General features: G+C 41.0%; 1 long non-coding RNA gene across 1 annotated transcript; it reads left to right on the forward strand.

Moving 5' to 3' along the window:
• The first annotated feature begins 22 nt into the window (after positions 1-22).
• Positions 23-19,344, forward strand: LOC147356810 (uncharacterized). Its single transcript, XR_015143537.1, has 2 exons — positions 23-206; positions 14,998-19,344. It is a non-coding gene; the product is annotated as an uncharacterized LOC147356810 (long non-coding RNA).
• Positions 19,345-19,824: the final 480 nt, after the last annotated feature.

Raw genomic sequence — 19,824 nt, forward strand, 5'->3', positions numbered from 1 at the left:
TGCCGGCGCAGGCCCCGCCCCCGGCCCGCCCCGGCCCCGCCCCGTCGGCGACGCCACGCTCCCGGGTCCATGTCCGGCCTCACTGGAGCCCGGGCACCGCGTAGGCGAGGGGCCGGGCTTCCCTTCGAGAGCCGCGGGGACCCGGGAATGAATCTGCCATTGGACTGAGCACTGACCTGAGAGGCAGTGGAGGCCGCACCTGTAATGTGAGAGGGCTTTGCGCACCATGGGGCGGTAGTGCGTTTGTTTCGTGGACAGTCTCCAGTCTTGCAGTTTTAGGTTCCGGTATCCCCCCCACCTTCTCCCACCCCCAGGATTTAAAAGCCAGCACTAGAGACTGGTGTGAGCTAACATCTTGAGAATTTTCCTGGTCTGTTTTCTAGAGCTTCCAAACTACCAGGAGCACTAGATCAAATTAAGCATGGATGAAATTGCTACCCATGCCCTGAGAATTGACCTAAGTTGTTTCCAGGATTTGGGGTCCATGGGGTGAGTTGAGATGGTCAGTAATCTGATATTTCTGAGTAGCTTCACTTACAATAAAAAATTAAGGGGAAATCCATTCAACGTAAAATTAACCATGTAAAGTGTACAATTCAATGGCATTTAGTACATTCCTGATATGTAGGTGGTTCAAACCTAGCCACCTTGGTCTATTTCCAAAACATTTCCATCAATCCAAAATAAAACCTCCTACCCATTGATTTGCTTTGTTCACATCCTCTTCTCCCCTCAGTCCCTGGCAGCCTATTGACCTATTTTGGATATTTCATATAAATGAAATCATAGGGTATGTAACCTTTTGTAACTGACTTCTGGCACTTAGCATAAGTGTTTTCAAGGTTCATCCACATTGTGGTGTGGATCAGCACTTCATTCCTTTTTAAGACTGGATAATATTCAGTTACATGTATATCACAGTTCATTTATCTGATCATCCACTGACGGGCCTTTGTGCTGTTTCCACCTTTCGGCAATTGTCAGTGGTGCTGCTACAAACGTGTGTACATGTATTTGTCTGAGTACCTGTTTTCAGTTTTTTGGGGTACACACCTAGGAGCTGAATTGCTAGATCATATGGAAATTCTGTTTTTAACTTTTTGAGGAACGGTCAGACTGCTCTTCATAAAGCTGAACCATTTTACACTCTGTCCAGCAATAAACAGAGGGTTCCAATTTCTCTACCTCATCCATCACTTGTTATTTTCCATTAAATTTATTATTTTTGTTGTTGTTGTTGTTGTTGCCTTTCTAGTGGGTATAAAGGTTTTGTTTTGCATCTCCCTGATAATTTGTGATGTTGAGCATCCTGTACTTGCTGACCATTTATGTATCTTTGGAGGAATGTCTATTCAAGTCCTTTGCCCATTTTTAATCAGATTATCTTTTGTTGCTGAGTTATAAGTGTTTTATATATATTTGCTCTATATCAGACTCCTGTCAGATACATGATTTGCAAATATTTTCTCCCATTTTGTAGGCTGTCTTTTCACTTTCTGGTAGTCTTTTAATGCACATGCATCTGCGTGCTCAGTTGCTCAGTCACGTCCAACTGTTTTGCAGCCCTGTGGACCGTAACCCACCGAGCCTGAACATGGAATTTCCCAGGCAAAAATACTGGAGTGGGTTGCCATTTCCTTCTCCAGAGAATCTTCCTGACCCAAGGATCAAACCCGCATCTCCTGTGTTAACATATGGATTCTTTACCACTGCGCCACATGGGAAGTCCTTTAATGTACATAAGTCTGGTTTATCAGTTTTTTCTTTTATTACTTATGCATTTGGTGTCATAGTTAAGAATCTATTGCCAAATCCAGAGTCGATAAAATTTACCTCTGTGTTTCTTCCAAGAGTGTTATGGTTTTAGAACTTGCATTTAGATTATCGATACATTTTGAGTTAATTATTGTATATGGTATGCGGTCTAGGTCCAGCTTCATTCTTAGGCATGTGGTTAATTGTACTAACACCATTTGTTGAAGAGACTGTTCTTTCCTCCAGTGAATGGTCTGGGCCTCCTTGTCAGAAATCAATGGGCTATAGATAAATGGGGAAAAAACCCGAATTTTAAAAAGAGCTATTTAAATGGAAATTAATCCAAGATGGAAATGGGGCAGGTCAGCATTTTGACAGACAAAATAATGATCCAAAGAATAACCACTGATGAATTAGAGAAATTAATTACAAGTAACAGAAAGAATTATTAAGTAATAGGTTCTTAAAAGTATAAGGATCCTTGAGGGTCACAAATCCAGCTCTAACTGATGTATGAACCATCTCTGCAGAATCCTCAAGAAAGGACTGCCCAGGCATATTTCTTGTTTTGGGAACTTTCAGTATTGTAATGTGGGCTTCCCAGGTGGCGCAGTGGTAAAGAATCCACCCCCAACCCCCACCCCCCAGCTGGAGTAACAGATGGCAACACATTCCAGTATTCTTGCCTGGAAAACTCCATGGACAGAGGGGCCTGGCAGGCTATAGTCCATGGGGTCACAAAGAGTCGGACACAACCTAGCAACTACACAAGCAGGGTACATATGTTAATCCCAAACTCCTAATTTATCCCTCCCCCCACCACCCTTCCCCTTTGGTAACCATAAATTTGTTTGCAAAGTCTCTAAGTCTGTTTCTGTTTTGTAAATAAGTTCATTTGTATCATCTTTGTAGATTCCACAGGTAAGTGATATCATATGATATTTGTTTTTCTCTGACTTACTTCATTTAGTATGATAATCTCTAGGTCCATTCATGTTGTTGCAAATGGCATTATTTCATTCTTTTTTATGGCTAAGTAATATTTCATTGTATATATGTACCACATCTTTATCCATGTCTCTGTTGATGGACATTTCGGTAGAGTCCATGTGCAGACTGTATTCCTGTCACATGTAATCACTGAGGCCACCGTTCCACTATCTCACTGGTCAGCCACTGACTTGACACAGATCTCCTTAAACACCAGAAGCCAAGTCCTCCCACTCCCAAAGTGAGAAGAAACCTCTCATGGTCTTTATAGATTGGTCCTGAACTGGGTACTCCTGCTGCACTTAACCAGGCCACCTGCCTTAACTCTTTACTTTCTGCTTATGTGGAAGGTCAGCCCAAAGTGAAAGCCTAGGGTCCTCTTGGATCTCTTTTGAGCCTGTGTCTAGCCCTGGACTTGTGTGTTGCAGTCTGGACTCCCTGGTAAAAGTGGTAATCCTTCAAGGCCTTTTTGCTTCCAGTATCTTCCTCCTTAGCCTCCCCCTTCCCAGACTTTTTGGTTCTGCTGCTGCTTAACCTCATCTGCTGCCTCTTGCCCCAGACAACTATGGGTCCTGTATGTCTTTGTGTGTGTTAGTTGCTCAGTCATGTCTCACTCTTTTCTACCTCATGGACTGTAGCCCACCAGGCTCCTCTGTCCATGAAATTCTCCAGGCAAGATTACTGGAGTGGGTTGCTGTTCCCTTCTCCAGGAGATCTTCATGACCCAGGGAGATCAAACCTGGGGTTACTGCATTGAAGGCAGATTCTTGACTGTCTGAGCCACCAGGGAAGCTTCTGTAATGTCTCTTAAGTCCTTTCAAAAGATCCTTGGGAAGCTACTCTAGTCTGAGGGGAGTGAGCAAAGGTCAGCCTCTGTACCAGCCCCTCAGGGGACTCCCAGGTGGGCCACAATGGAAAACCACGTTTTTGAGAACAAGGTCTGTGTAGCCCAGTCCGGCACCAGCAAGCCACAGCAGGGGTTCAGGCTGTTTGTCTTCCTGGCTGCTGCTGGGAGAATGGGAGATGGTGGGTAGGTAAGCAAAAATGCTGCAACAATTTCTTACTGAAATTTAGCAGCCTCTTTCTTCATGAGTCATTCCTCTGGTTGTTCTAATTTTTTTTTTTTTTTTAGATTCCAGAGTCCTAAAAAAGCTGATTCTGCCAGTTTTTATAAGCCTAATGGTTGCTTCGGAGAAGGCAATGGCACCCCACTCCAGTACTTTTGCCTAGAAAATCCCATGGACGGAGGAGCCTGGTGGGCTAAAGTCCATAGGCTCACTAGAGTTGGACACGACTGAGCGACTCACTTTCACTTTTCACTTTCATGCCTTGGAGAAGGAAATGGCAACCCACTCCAGTGCTCTTGCCTGGAGAATCCCAGGGATGGGGGAGTCGGACACGACTGAAGCAACTTAGCAGCAGCAGCAGCAATGGTTGCTTAAGTGGAGGGACTGATTCTTGAAGCTCCTTGTCTGTCATTTGCCATAACATCATTCCTAAATAGCCTCAGTGTTACCAGCGGACACTATTGATTGAACAGTTTTCTCCTTGAAGCCATGCTCTCCTGTTTCCCTCCTTCATGGTGTCAGTGGGGTTCTGTTCTCACCGTGTACACTCTTCTTGGGGAATCCAGCCATGACCCAAGCTGTCACCTCTGTGTTGATGAATCTCCAACTTAGTCCTATCCTCAGAGCCCCGTGGACCACTCCACTAAGAAATCCCACAGATCGCTCTGGGTGAAGCTGTGTGAGAAAGTTCTGGCTAATAGTTTGGAAGGAGAAGGGGTTCATCCTTATTCTCATTCTTATTGCTATCTGGAACATGGTGGTGATAGCCAGAGCTCAAGCAGCCACCTTGGACCATGTCAACCATGGAGATAGAGAATCAGTGAAATGGAAGGAGCTGTGTCTTTGATAATTGTGGAGCCACTAGCTTAGAATTGCTTACCTCCTTACTCTGTCTCAGGCTGCTCTGGTGGCTCAGACAGTGAAGAGACTGCCTGCAATACAGAAGACTGGGTATCCATCCATGGGTCGGTAAAATCCCCTGGAGAAGAGAATGGCAACCCACTCCAGTATTCTTGCCTGGAGAATTCCATGGACAGAGGAGCCTGGCAGGTTACAGTCCATAGGGTCACAAAGATTCAGACGTGACTGGACAGCTAACACTCTGTCTTAGGGACGAAAAGCAATTTTATCTTGTTATTTGTGAGTCCCTCACATGGAACTAAACCACAGGTTGCTTAATACACACGATGCTTCCAGCCCTGTTCCCCTTACACCATTGCCCCACTGGCTGCGCTAAAGCACACGCAGCTCTCACCGCTAGCATCCCTCTGCACAGCACCTACTGCAAGGGGTTATAGCGGTCTAGTCTCGTGGTCGCTTGTCTTCCTCACTTCCTGTGACCATCTCTGGAGCAGGGCCTGTACATTTCTTGGATTCCTGCCACGTGGTCAACTTAAGGCAAGAAAAAGAGGGATAGGGAGTGGACATTCTTGGATCCCATTTTTATGTGCTTTACATTTTGTCTATCTTACTTTAACTGTTAGAGCAACCCTGTGAGAGGTGGAACATTTTATTGCTCTTTCATATGGAGAAATGGAAGTCGACAGAGACAAAACTGGTTTCCCAAATGTACATGGATAACAAAGGGCAGAATTAAGTGTGAACCTCAAGTGTGTCTGGCCTGATGCGTAAGCCCGCTCTAGCCCACTTAGAAGGTTCCACGTCAGAGCATTGGCTGGGCTGTGGCTGCATGATCTTTGATGAATTAATTCCCCTCATGCTTCTCCTTTGAGACTGTCGTTCTCAGCTGCTTTTCACATGCTGGTTTGTGAAGGATGAGTAAGCGCCTTTCTGAGCCTGACCTCAGTTCAGAAAGGGGTGGCTTCTGCTTCAGGTTTTGTTGTTCAGGGGACTTGAAGGTTCCTCAAAAAATTAAAAATAGAACTACCATGTGATCCAGCAAATCCACTCCTGATATGTATCCAAAGAAAATGACAGCACAGCTTCAAAGAGGTATACACACTCCAAATCACACGCCTGTGTTCATTGTACTATTATTTACAATAGCCAAGATAGGGAAGCAACCCAAGTGTAAATAATTTTTAATTTTTTGAGGAACCTGCATGCTGTTTTCCATAGTGGCTGCACGAATTTGCATTGCTACCGCTAATGCACAAGGGTTCCCTTTTCTGCATATCCTTGCCAACACTTGTTCTCTCTTATCTTTTTGATAACAGCCATTCTGACAGGTGTGAGGTGATATCTCATTGTGGTTTTGCTTTGCATTTTCCTAATGATTAATGATGTTGAGCATCTTTTCATGTGTGTTGGTCATCTGTATATCTTCTTTGGGAAAATGTCTTATTTAATTCCTCTGCTTGTTTTCTAATTAGGCTTTTTTTATGTTGAATTGTTTATTTTGGATATATTATATTTGTATATTTTGTATATTAACTCCTTATCAGATGTACTTTTTGCAGATACCTTCTCCCATTCAGTAGGTGTCCTTTTCATTTTATTGATCATTTCCTTTGCTGTGCAAAAGCTTTTTAGTTTGATGTAGTCCTATTTGTTTATTTTTGCTTTTGTTTTCCTTGCTTGAATACTGCCAATGTTTTCTTCTAGGAGTTTTATGATTTCCTAAAACCTATGATTTAGGTCTTAAGTTTGTCTTTAATCCATTCTGAGTTTTACTAAAAGTTTTTTTTTTTTATTTTGCTAAAAGTTTGATTTATGCTCTTAAAACTGAGAATTCCAAAAAAGCTTTTGTGTATGTGGATTGTATCTATCAATATTTATCACACTAGAAATTAAAACTGAGAAAATTAAAAAATGTTTTCATTTTAAAGTAATAACAACCAGTGATATGTTAACATAACATTTTAATGAAAATAACTGTATTTTACCCAAAAGAATTAGTGAGGAAAGTGACACTGTTTTACATTTGTGGTAGGCAGAATAATGTCCCTCAAAACATGTAAAATATCATGTATGAAACGAGTTGCCAGTCCAGGTTCGATGCACGATACTGGATGCTTGGGGCTAGAGCACTGGGACGACCCAGAGGGATGGTATGGGGAGGGAGGAGGGAGGAGAGTTCAGGATGGGGAACACATGTATACCTGTGGCGGATTCATTTTGATATTTGGCAAAACTAATACAATTATGTAAAGTTTAAAAAAAAAAATGTCTAAACGCTATTCCCTAGGACCTGTGAATATGTGACTTTAAATGACAAAAGGGATATGTGAATGTGATTGGGGTTAAGGACCCTGAGATGGGGAATCTTCCTAGATTGTCCAGGTGGATTTAGTCACATGAATCCTTAAAAGTGTGGAACCTTTCCTGGCTGTGGTTGAAAGCAGGCACTAAAGAAGAAATCAGACGGAAATGTAGTGTTTCTGTCTTTGAATAGAGAGGCAAGAGACCTCAAACCAAGGAGAGCATGTGGCCTCTAGAAGCTAGAAAAGGCAAAGAAACAGTCTCCATTAGAACCTTGAAAAGGGGCACAGCCCTCTGGCACCTTGCTGTTCGCCCCGTAAGAGGTGTGTTGGGCCTCTGCCCCGGGGACCTGTAAGGCAGGGTGTTGTTAGGCCACTAAGTTTGTGTTAGTTTTGGGTTTTTTTTAAATATAACATCAAGAGATAACTAATACAACATTTTGGCAGATTTCTTTAATATCCAGCTTATAAGAAGACCATTGAATATTCACATCTGCTTCTACATTCAGTCTTTTGTGATATGATGCTTTGGTTGACGTATATAAAGAAAATTTGGCCTTGTGTATTGTTAAAGTTGGAAAATGTGAGACAGCTTCAGTAGCCTTCTCAGATCACTGGGGATCATTCTGATACTACACTAAATTTAACAGTTGTAATTTCCTAATTTTTAGTTGCAGACTGGAGCCCGAAATGATATCAATGAACTTTTCATATCCATTACATCAAAATCCATTGATCTCTCTGTACTTTAATGGATCTTTTTTTTTTTACTGTATTATTATTTTTTTTTTAATTTTATTTTATTTTTAAACTTTACATAATTGTATTAGTTTTGCCAAATATCAAAATGAATCCGCCACAGGTATACATGTGTTCCCCATCCTGAACCCTCCTCCCTCCTCCCTCCCCGTACCATCCCTCTGGGTCGTCCCAGTGCATTAGCCCCAAGCATCCAGTATCGTGCATCAAACCTGGACTGGCATCTCGTTTCATACATGCTATTTTACATGTTTCAATGCCATTCTCCCAAATCTTCCCACCCTCTCCCTCTCCGACAGAGTCCATAAGACTGTTCTATACATCAGTGTCTCTTTTGCTGTCTCGTACACAGGGTTATTGTTACCATCTTTCTAAATTCCATATATATGTGTTAGTATACTGTATTGGTGTTTTTCCTTCTGGCTTACTTCACTCTGTATAATAGGCTCCAGTTTCATCCACCTCATTAGAACTGATTCAAATGTATTCTTTTTAATGGCTGAGTAATACTCCATTGTGTATATGTACCACAGCTTTCTTATCCACTCATCTGCTGATGGACATCTAGGTTGCTTCCATGTCCTGGCTATTATAAACAGTGCTGCGATGAACATTGGGGTACACGTGTCTCTTTCCCTTCTGGTTTCCTCAGTGTGTATGCCCAGCAGTGGGATTGCTGGATCATAAGGCAGTTCTATTTCCAGTTTTTTAGGGAATCTCCACACTGTTCTCCATAGTGGCTGGACTAGTTTGCATTCCCACCAACACCCATGCACGATTTTATAACATCATGTATTGACTGTCTGGAAAAACACTGATTCACTGAACTATGCACCTCTTCCAAATGTTGACATTCTTCATTATATGATATAAAAATACAAAATTTTAATATCACCAGTACTCTTCCTCTAAAATAGCTGGGAAGCTATTCCAGTCCCTATGGCAGATACAAGTTTTCTAGAATTCTCGTGTCATTAGCAACACACGCCGTCAGCATTTTCCCATCATTTGTTTCCCTCGAAATAATAGGCTCACTTTGTTCATTTTCATGAGAATGTCTGCCAGGTACCCAAGTCTGAATAACTTCCAGTTGTCTGTCATACTTCAAGCAAAAATGATATTCTCTAGAGAAAGCAGCTACTGCAGCTTACATATGAGTGTAATCACAGAAGTGCTTTTCATGGAGATGACCAAGACGCTTCAGATTGTAGCAGCAAGGCTTGATGCCGACTTTCCATTTCACTACACAGAATATTCAAAATATTATGCAGATATGTGATATAAAAATATTACACAATCAAGGGTAGAGATTAAACAAAATTGGCAATTTTTACTGCTTTCTTCTGTATGTTTTCAGTTGAATCTGGCACTTTGAAAAAGTCACTGATTCGTGGCCATGACCGTTATAATGGTGACCAATACTGTTTTGTGCCACTGAGTCTCCCCCAGACTCAGGCCCCAGAAGTTTTATCTACCATTGCTTCTGTGCCATCCGTGCCCATGTCAACATGGTGACAAAGAGTAATAATAAAGTTTTAGTATGAAAATCATGTTGCCCTAGCAGTCTGCAGATCATGCTTGGAAAACCATCCAGTTGCAGCTGTTTTCTCTCAGGGCTCTACCTTCGTTCCATGTTTCTGTGATACGTAGTGGATGGACTTAGCATTTTGTGTTTGTTTTTTTAAGGATTGCATATCATCTTGTCATGTTCTTCCACGATTTATGAAGTTAACAGTGTATACTTTGTAGACAGCTCAGAAACATTTTTTTAATAGCCTGTCTTCCTCTTTGTTATTTTCTTGGTTTTATGTACCATTCTACACGTTTGGGTTTAGGAAGGAAAGTAGTAACTGTCCAGTAGTCATTCCCACTTGGTGGGGAATGACTTCATTGAACACAGAGGGAAAAGATGTAATGGATGTTAAGGAAATTAAACAAGGAGCCCATGAGACTGAATTGGCTCTAATGCCTTGGTGCCCCATGCAAGCAAACCAAAGCCAGAGTTAATGCACTTCAATCAGAGAAAATGAAACTTGAGAGCCACCAACTGCAAACAGCCAACTTGGCTTTTCCAAATAAGGCAACTAACTGCTTAAGCTTTGGCCAATCAAATAATCTCCTTGCTTTGCTTCTTCTCTGTCAAACCCCTCCCCTAGCTCCTGTCAGTGGAAAGCTCTTCATCACCTTTGGTTTGGTGCTGTCCAATTCAAATCAACATGAACTCAAATAAGCTTTCTTTTTTAAGTTAATGCCCCTCAGTTTACCTTTTCACATGCATGTGCATCATGCTCAATCACCAAGTCGTGTCTGACTCTGCAACCCCATGGACTGTAGCCCGCCAGGCTCCTTTGTCTGTGGGATCTTCCGGGTAAGAATTCTGGAGTGGGTTGCCACTTCCTCCTCCAGGAGATCTTCCCGACCCAGGGATCAAACCCGTGTCTCCTGCATTGGCAGGCAGATTTTTTTTTAACCACTGAACCACCTGGGAAGCCCCTTTAACATGTATACGTCTGGACAATATTTAATTTCATTACACTTTGTCAAGTAGAAAGCCACAGTCAGCCACAGACACAATCAGATTTATCCTAAGGCACATAGTCAGGTACCAGGGTATGGGGTTTGAGGCCGGCAGAGTAACTGGAAGTCAAGGGAGGCCATTCTGGGAAGAGGGAGCCACAAAGGGGAGGGTCCCCCGGAGGGCCCCCCAAATCTGCATGTAAATTCCCCCCAAAGCCATGGCTGACCTCTTCACCAGAGATGAAGGCATTTTATTTATTTATTTGGCTGCTACAGGTCTTAGTCACACATGTGAATTCTTTATGTAGTTGTGGCATGTGGGATCTAGTTCCCTGACCAGGGATTGAACCCGGGCCCCCTGCATTGAAAGTGTGGCATCTTAACCACTGGACTACCAGGAAAGTCCCATGGAGGGCATTGCATAATGATAAAGTTTAAGTTGGCCCCTTTCAGATATTTGCTGTATTTTCTGAGCTAACACAAAAGATCAGAGGAAACCGGACACCTAGCCAGTGTCCTAAGAATTGCTTAGTGTGGGAAAAACGCTCACACATCTAGTGCTGGGAGTGTTGTGAATGTCATAGTGGTGTGAGAGTAAAGGAGAGACACCCTGGAGGAGGACCGAGGTTTTCTTTAAAGCCACATAAGGTAATAGTCACAAGTTCCAGGGATTAGAACCTGAATATTTGGGGGGATCATTACTTAGTCAACCACAGCCCAACCCTCAGCTCTCATAGTCATGTCTATCCTGCACGCAAAACAGTCACCCCATCCTGTTGTCTTCCTATGTCTCAACCCACGACAGCAGCATCTCAAGCCTCAGATATTGTCTAAATATCATCAGCGATAAAGCTCAAAATTTCCTCATGTTTATCATCTAAAATCAGTGACGCTGGGTATGATCCATCCTGGAACAGAATTCCTCCCCATCTCTGGGCTTGTAAAACTAGAAAACAAGTTTATCTGCTCCCAAAATACAGTTATGGGACAGGTACAGGATAACAGCTATAGCAGTTCCCATCCAAAAGGGAGAGAATTGCTGCAACGACTGAGCCCAGGCAGCACAACTAGAGAGTCTGTGCGCTGAAATGAAAGATCCTGCTTGCCACAACGAAGACCCAACACAGCCAAATAAATATAAAAAAGAAAAGGGAGAGAATAGAAGAAAGAGAGAGTCACCAGCCCCAAGCAATTTTTTTTTTTTTGCTCTGTTAAATTTTTTTCGTCTTTTTTTTTTTTTTAACAATGGAGTATTACCCCAAGCAATTTTGAAACTCCACCAGCCAAACTCCGATAGGTTCGCACCCCTGCCCTGCCCCCTGCCTCCTCATCTTCCGTTTTCTTGAAAGTGTAGCGTGTGTTTGCAGCTGAGTAGTTTTATCTGCCTGTTTCTGGCCTATAGAAGCTTGGTGACCACTTTCTTTGATTTCATGGTCTCAGTTTGAGTTGGCGGTTTTCTGACATTTTGAAAACCCTTATGTGTGTCATGGAGACTGACACCATGAAACAAGAGGCTCCTGGAGTCCCCCACCTCTATTCTTGGCTTCTGGCTTCTGTTCAAATGGCTGAGGGGATGCACAGTCACGTGTCTCGTCTCTTCAGTGCTAGCATGGCTCTCCCACCACACCCTTGGCCTTCTCTCCACAGTCTGCTTTTGGGACAGTGAATCTCCGAATTAGCATCTTTTGCAATCTGGGATAGGTTGAGAGTTTCCCAAATCTTCAAGTCTTGGTTCTTTCCTGCTTAACAGTTCTCCCCTCAGTTATCTGTTACCTCTGGAATTTTTCTATAAGCAGCGAGAAGAAACCAGGCTGCACCTTCTGCACTTTGCTTGGAAACCCAGGTGCCTTGTTTGCAAGCTCTGCTGCTCTCAGGACTGGAGGACACAATTCCACTAGGCTTTCTGCCTTGATAGAGTCAGGATTCTCTTTCCTTCAATTTCCTATCACATGTTCCTCATTTCCTCTGAACCTTTGCTAGCAGCACCTTTAACATCCACTTTTTTTTTTTTAAACCAACAGTCTGTTTATGATAATCTAGGTATTCTCTAAGATTACGTGGGCTTTTCTACTGTGCTCTTCGCTTGCGTCTGAGCCATCATTGACAGTGTCTTTAACAACCATATTTCTTCTAATAGTCTGCTCACAACAATCTAGGCTTTTCCTATCGTGTTTCTCAGAATTCTTCCAGATTCTATCCCTTTCCCAAATCCAAAGCTACTCCATTTTCAGGCGTTTGTTATAACAGTACCCCACTTCCAGGCAAAATCTGTATTAGTCGGCTCAAAACAACACACATTCACTGTCTTCTATCAATAGCTCTGAAGGTCAGACGTCTGAAATTAGTTTCATGGGGCCAAAACCAAGGTGCCTGGTGTGCCCACTCCAGAGGCTCTATGGGAGAATCCATTGCCTTTCCTTCTCCAGCTTCTACCTGTCTCCTCCTGCAGACTCCAGCCTATGTTGCTTGGCTCACGGCTCTTCACATTTCTCTCTGCTTCATCATTCCATCACCTACTCTTCCATCTCTATGATCAGATCTCCCTCTGCCTCCCTTATAAGTACTCTTGTGACCACATTTAGGGCCCACACGGATAATCCAAGATAATCTTCTCATCTCAGAATTCTTAACATAAGCGTATCTGCAAAGACTATTGCCATATGTGGTGGTTAATTTTGTGTGTCGACTTAACTAGACCGCGGTATTCGGACATTGGGTCAAGAATTACTCTAGATGTTTCTGTGAGGGCACTTTTTAGATGAAATTGTCATTTGAATCAGTAGACTTAGAGTGAAATGGATTACCTTCCGTTATGTGAATGGGCCTCATCCAATTCTTCAAAGCCTTAATAGAAAAATATCAACCTCCCTGGAAGAAGAGGGAATTCTGCCAGCAAATGGCCTTTGGACTCAAGCTGCAGCTCTCTCCTGGGTCTCCAGCCTGCCAGCTACCCTGCAGATTTTGGATTTTCCAGCTTCTACAATTGCACGAGCCCAGAGTTTAAAATCTCTTTCTCTCTGTATAACTTTACACACACACACAGCCTATTAGTTCTGTTTCTGTGAAGAACCTGACTAATACATCATATAAGGTAACATAAGTTTCTAGGAAATAGGGCACAGTTAACTTTGGAGCCATTGTTCAGTCTATCACAAACATCATCAATTCTTTTCAAGTGCATATGGAATATTTATCAAAATTGACTCTATGCTATGCTATGCTAAGTCACTTCAGTCGTGTCTGACTCTGTGCGACCCCATAGATGGCAGCCCACGAGGCTCCCCCGTCCCTGGGATTCTCCAGGCAAGAATACTGGAGTGGGTTGCCATTTCCTTCTCCAATGCATGAAAGTGAAAAGTGAAAGTGAAGTCACTCAGTTGTGTCCGACTCTTAGCGACCCCATGGATTGCAGCCTACCAGGCTCCTCCATCCATGGGATTTTCCAGGCAAGAGTACTGGAGTGGGGTGCCATTGCCTTCTCCGAATTGACTATGCTGAACCATAAAATAAGTCTTGGTACATTTCAGTCTTACATAGTATGTTCTCTTTTGACAACAGAAATAAATTAGAAATCAATAATAATAACTAGAAAAGTCCCACATATTTGGGACCCATATGGGTGCTAAGCAGCATCCATAGGACAAGGAAGAAATCACTAGAAGAGTGAGGGACTATTTCAAGCTGAATAAAAATACAATATATCGAAAATTAAAGACTGCAGCGAGGCAGTGCTTAGAGTAAAATTTATAGCAGTAAATGCTTACAAGAAGAAAGATTTAAAGTCAATGACCTGTTTTACCTGGAAAACTAAAAGAGTGAGTTAAACCCAAAGTGAGTAGCAGGAAAAATAATAATGATAAGAACAGAAATCAACAAAATAAAAAAACAAATGATAGGGGCTTCCCTCCTGGTCCAGTGGCTGAGACTGCGCTTCCAGTGCAGGGGCCAAGGTTGTTTGAAGTTTGAATTACTTTTCATGGGAAGAGGGTAGTGACAGGAAATGACCAGGTAATCCACTCTTGACGTGTATCAGATAGTACTAAAGCATTTGAGAAGCCTCATGGGATTATACCGCAAATGGTCAGACCTTTAGTCAAGTTCAGATACCCAGGTAATAGTCTCACACAGATCAACAGAATGCACGGCAGTTTGCAGTACATGTCTTTTAAAGCCTCTTCAGTATTTTTGGCTTGAGGACCACTTATGTTAATAGCATTCATAGAGCCTTCTGCAGATAACACATTTTGAAAATATGTAAGATAATTGCATAGAAAGGAAATAGACATGTAGATATACTTTGAAACTAGCAAATTATTTTCCTTGCTACAACACTTCTCTTTTCCTCTAATACATATTTTCAGACAGCGTTCATGGACTATTACTGCCATAGTACAAAGAATGACTTTTGTGGATTTCTTCTTACACTCTGCAGGAGGGCCAGCTTTCATTTTGGGTGTGGCTATCTCACACAGCAGTGTGATATATCAAGCCCATTAAAATGATCTATATTTAAAAGTACACATTTAATTTACTTACTTAAAGCTCAGTTGGTAAAGAATCTGCCTGCAATGCAGGGGACCCGTGTTCAATCCCAGGGTCAGGAAGACCCCCTGGAAAAGGAAATGGCAATCCACTCCAGTACTCTTGCCTGGAGAATTCCAAGGACAGAGGAGCCTGATGGGCTACAGTCCATGGGATCGCAAAGAGCTGAAAACGACTGTGTGACTAACTTTCTTCCACTTTTTCAGGGAACTGGACCCCACATGCTGCAACTAAAAGTTTGTTTGCTACAACTAAAGATACAACGAAGATGGAAGATCCTGCATGCTGCGACTAAGATCTGACGCAGCCAAAATAAATAAAAGAATGTAAGCTTCATGTCTACCTTAAAAAATAATAAATTAACAAATCCAAATGTTGGCTCTCTGAAAAAGATTAATAAAGGTGACAACCCTAGTAAGACTGGTTAAGAAGAAAAAAAGAGAAAGAAAACATAAATTATCAGTATCAGCAATGAAAGAGAATCATCACAGATTCTACAGATGTTAAAAAGATAATAAATGAATATTATAAACAATGACACTAAATCTGACAACTTAGATGAAATGAGACAACTTCTTGAAAAATCCAAATGATCAAAACTGACATGAAAATAACTACAAAAATTTAATGGCCCCTTTTTACAAATATTGTCTATTACAGATGTTGAATTTCTAATTAAAAATCTCCCCATAAGCAAAACTTCAGAGCCAGATAGTTTCATTGGTAAATTCAATAAAACATTTAAGGAAAAAATAATAGTGTCAATCTTACATAAATCCTTTCAGAACACAAAGGAGGAGGGCAGAGTTTCCAGTTTGATGACACCAGCAATAAACAATCTTGAAGCCAAAATCTGACAGAGATGCTTTAAGAAAAGAAGATTACAGATCAATATCCCTCATAAATATGGATATATAAATCTTTAACAAAATGTTAGCAAATTGAATCCAGCAATGTATAAAAAGAACAATACATCAAGTCAATGGGATTTATCCCATGAGTGCAATGTTGGTTTCATATTGGAAATCAATCAACATAATTCATTGTACCAACAGAATAAAGAAGAAAAACCATATGACCATCTCAGTAGATGTATAGAAAAAGCATTTGAAAAAAAAAATGCAACACTCATTCATAATAAAAATCTCAGAAAACTAGAAACACAAGGGAATTTCTTCATTCTGATAAAAGTCACCTATGAAAAACCTATAGCTAATATACATAATGATGAAATATTGAATGTTTTCTCCTAAGACTGGGAAAAAGGCAAGAATGTTCTCAGTTTTACTCAACATTGTACTAGAGCCATAATGATTGCAACCATGCAAAGAAAAATAAAAGGCATAAAGACTGGGGAAGGGAGAAGAAAAACTGTATTTACAGCTGACACAAACACATATAAAGCATCTATGAAACAAGCACTGGAACTAAGAAGTGAGTTTAGTAGGGTGACAGATTACTAGGTGAATATGCAGAAGTTAAATGTATTTCTATATACTCAGAGCAAGCAATTCAAAATGGAAGTTAAAAAAAATCTCTTTTTAATAGCATCCAAAAACAAAACAAAAAAATTAGGAAAAAAAAGTTCTCAAAATGCATGCAGAACTCTACCATGAAAACCACCTACAATCATGAAGAGATTTAAGAAAATCTAAACCAATGGAGAAGTCACCATGTTTACATACTGGAAGATGTCCGTTCTCTCCAAATGTATCTATAAATTCAATGTCGTGCCAATTAAATTCTCAGTGTCTTTTGGTAGAAAATGACAAGTTGATTAAAAATTTTTAATGGAAATGTAAAGCAATACGTGAACTGTGAACTTCCTGATGTTCAAGCTGGTTTTAGAAAAGGCAGAGGAACCAGAGATCAAATTGCCAACATCCGCTGGATCATGGAAAAAGCAAGAGAGTTCCAGAAAAACATCTATTTCTGCTTTACTGACTATGCCAAAGCCTTTGACTGTGTGGATCACAATAAACTGTGGAAAATTCTGAAAAGAGATGGGAATACCAGACCACCTGACCTGCCTCTTGAGAAACCTATATGCAGGTCAGGAAGCAACAGTTAGAACTGGACATGGAACAACAGACTGGTTCCAAATAGGAAAAGGAGTTCGTCAAGGCTGTATATTGTCACCCTGCTTATTTAACTTCTATGCAGAGTACATCATGAGAAACGCTGGATTGGAAGAAGCACAAGCTGAAATCAAGATTGCCGGGAGAAATATCAATAACCTCAGATATGCAGATGACACCACCCTTATGGCAGAAAGTGATGAGGAACTAAAAAGCCTCTTGATGAAAGTGAAAGTGGAGAGTGAAAAAGTTGGCTTAAAGCTCAACATTCAGAAAACGAAGATCATGGCATCCGGTCCCATCACTTCATGGGAAATCGATGGGGAAACAGTGTCAGACTTTATTTTTCTGGGCTCCAAAATCACTGCAGATGGTGACTGCAGCCATGAAATTGAAAGACGCTTACTCCTTGGAAGTAAAGTTATGACCAACCTAGATAGCATATTGAAAAGCAGAGACATTACTTCGCCAACAAAGGTTCATCTAGTCAAGGCTATGGTTTTTCCTGTGGTCATATATGGATGTGAGAGTTGGACTGTGAAGAAGGCTGAGCGCCGAAGAATGGATGCTTTTGAACTGTAGTGTTGGAGAAGCCTCTTAAGAGTCCCTTGGACTGCAAGGAGATCCAACCAGTCCATTGTGAAGGAGATCAGCCCTGGGTGTTCTTTGGAAGGAATGATGCTAAAGCTGAAACTCCAGTACTTTGGCCACCTCATGCGAAGAGTTGACTCATTGGAAAAGACTGATGCTGGGAGGGATTGGGGGCAGGAGGAGAAGGGGACGACAGAGGATGAGATGGCTGGATGGCATCACTGACTCGATGGACATGAGTCTGAGTGAACTTCGGGAGTTGGTGATGGACAGGGAGGCCTGGCGTGCTGCGATTCATGGGGTCGCAAAGAGTCGGACACGGCTGAGCGACTGAACTGAACTGAACTGAACTGAAAGAACCTATAATAGCTTAAACAATCTTGAAATGGAACAGTTGGAGGATCCATAAAATCTGATTTCAAGATTACAGTGGTAATCAAGACAGAATGGTATTGGCACAAAGGCAAATAGATCAATGGAAGAGAATAGAGAGTCCACACATAGATAATCAATTGATTTTTTACAAAGTTACCAATGTAATTAGAAAGTCTTTCCAACAAATGGTGCTGTAACTATTAGATAAATGTATAGAAAAAAATGAACCTTGTCCCCTATCATAGACCTAAACATAAATGCCAATACTATAAAACTTCTAGAAAAAATTTAGGTGATTATTTTCATGACTTTGGGATTAGGGACATTTTCTCAGAGCAGACACACAAAAAAGCACTAAACAAATTAAAAATTGATAATTAGACTTTTTGGAAATTGAGATTTTCTTCTTACTAATAGACACCATTAGTAAAACCAAAAGACAAGTCAGACTGTTGAAAAATTTTTGCAATACATATATTTGACAAAACACATCAAGAATATGTAAAGAACTGGAATAAATAAATAACAAAAAGACAGACCACCCGATTAAAAATGAGCAAAAGACTTCAACAGATACCTGACAAAAGAAGATAAACATGGTTTAAAAAGGAGTGAAAAGATGTTCAACATTATTAGTCACCAGGGAAATGCAAATTTAAACTCCAATGACAGCTCCTTCCCCTGACAGTTTCTCCCCCTGACAATGCCAAATGTGGTGAGAACCAGTGAGCAGCTGACACTCTTACACAGTGGAAGTGTTAAATAATCCAGTCATCATGGAAAACTGTTACACATCCATCCATACTATGACCCAACTGTTCCATGCCTTTCCTAGGTATTTATCCAACAGAAGTAAAACATAATGTCCAGAAAAAGTCTTGAATGAGAATATCCATAGCAGCTTTATTCATGTGTCAAAAACTGATGACAGCTCTAATATCAACAGAATGGATAAACAAATCAATAAAAAATAATGTACTGATAACATGCAGCAACTTTTGTGAATAAATCACAAAAAGTATTATAGTAAAAAAAGCCAGGCATACTAGTATATACGGTATGATTGCATTTGTAAAACATTTAAGAATGGCCCAATTCATCTATAGGCTGGAAATCAGAACAGTGGTTTCCTGTAGGGGGTGAAGATTAACTGGGAGGTGGTATTAGGAACTTTCTGGGTGACATTTGGGTGAAAATTTCTGGGTTGTGTATTTGTCAGAGTGGTGGTTATATGAGTATTTACACATATATCCAAACTCATTGAATTGTATATCTAATATAAATATAAAATTTATTGTATGTAAATTTCAATATATTATATGCGTTGTATAAAATGTATTTAATATATTTATATTTGTTATGGGCATTCCAATATCTGAAAAATAAGAGCTAGTTAAGGTGATGGTCAAAGGCAAAATAAGATACATTTAACTGGGTTTCTCTCCCTACTCTTTTCTTGTCTGTTGTAAACATGCAGTATCGTAAAATAAATAACAAAAATTGAAAACATTTTTGTTGTCTTCTAAAATACTTTCTTTTTGAAGAAGGCAATGGCACCCCACTCCAGTACTCTTGCCTGGAAAATCCCATGGATGGAGGAGCCTGGTAGGCTGCAATCCATGGGGTCGTTAAGAGTCGGACACGACTGAGCGACTTCACTTTCACTTTTCACTTTCATACATTGGAGAAGAAATGGCAACCTACTCCAGTGTTCTTGCCTGGAGAATCCCAGGGGCAGGGGAGCCTGGTGGGCTGCTATCTATGGGGTCGCACAGAGTCGGACACAACTGAAGTGACTTAGCAGCAAAATACTTCCTTTTATCCAAAGCTTAAAGAGTCTTGCTTAGATAGAAACTTGAAAATATTTTTCTTTTCTTTTCTATTTTTTCTGTAATTCTCTTTACTCTGTCCAGAATTTGGAGAGGAGAATGCTGGATTCCAGTGGTAGAGAGGAAAGGGCTTTCTTTTCACCTCTTAAGTTCCTTGCCT

The sequence above is a fragment of the Bos grunniens genome, chromosome 16 (genome assembly GCF_055505025.1).
Source record: "Bos grunniens cultivar Pamir isolate PY7600 chromosome 16, Bosgru_T2T1.0, whole genome shotgun sequence".
In the NCBI taxonomy this organism is placed as follows: domain Eukaryota; kingdom Metazoa; phylum Chordata; class Mammalia; order Artiodactyla; family Bovidae; genus Bos; species Bos grunniens.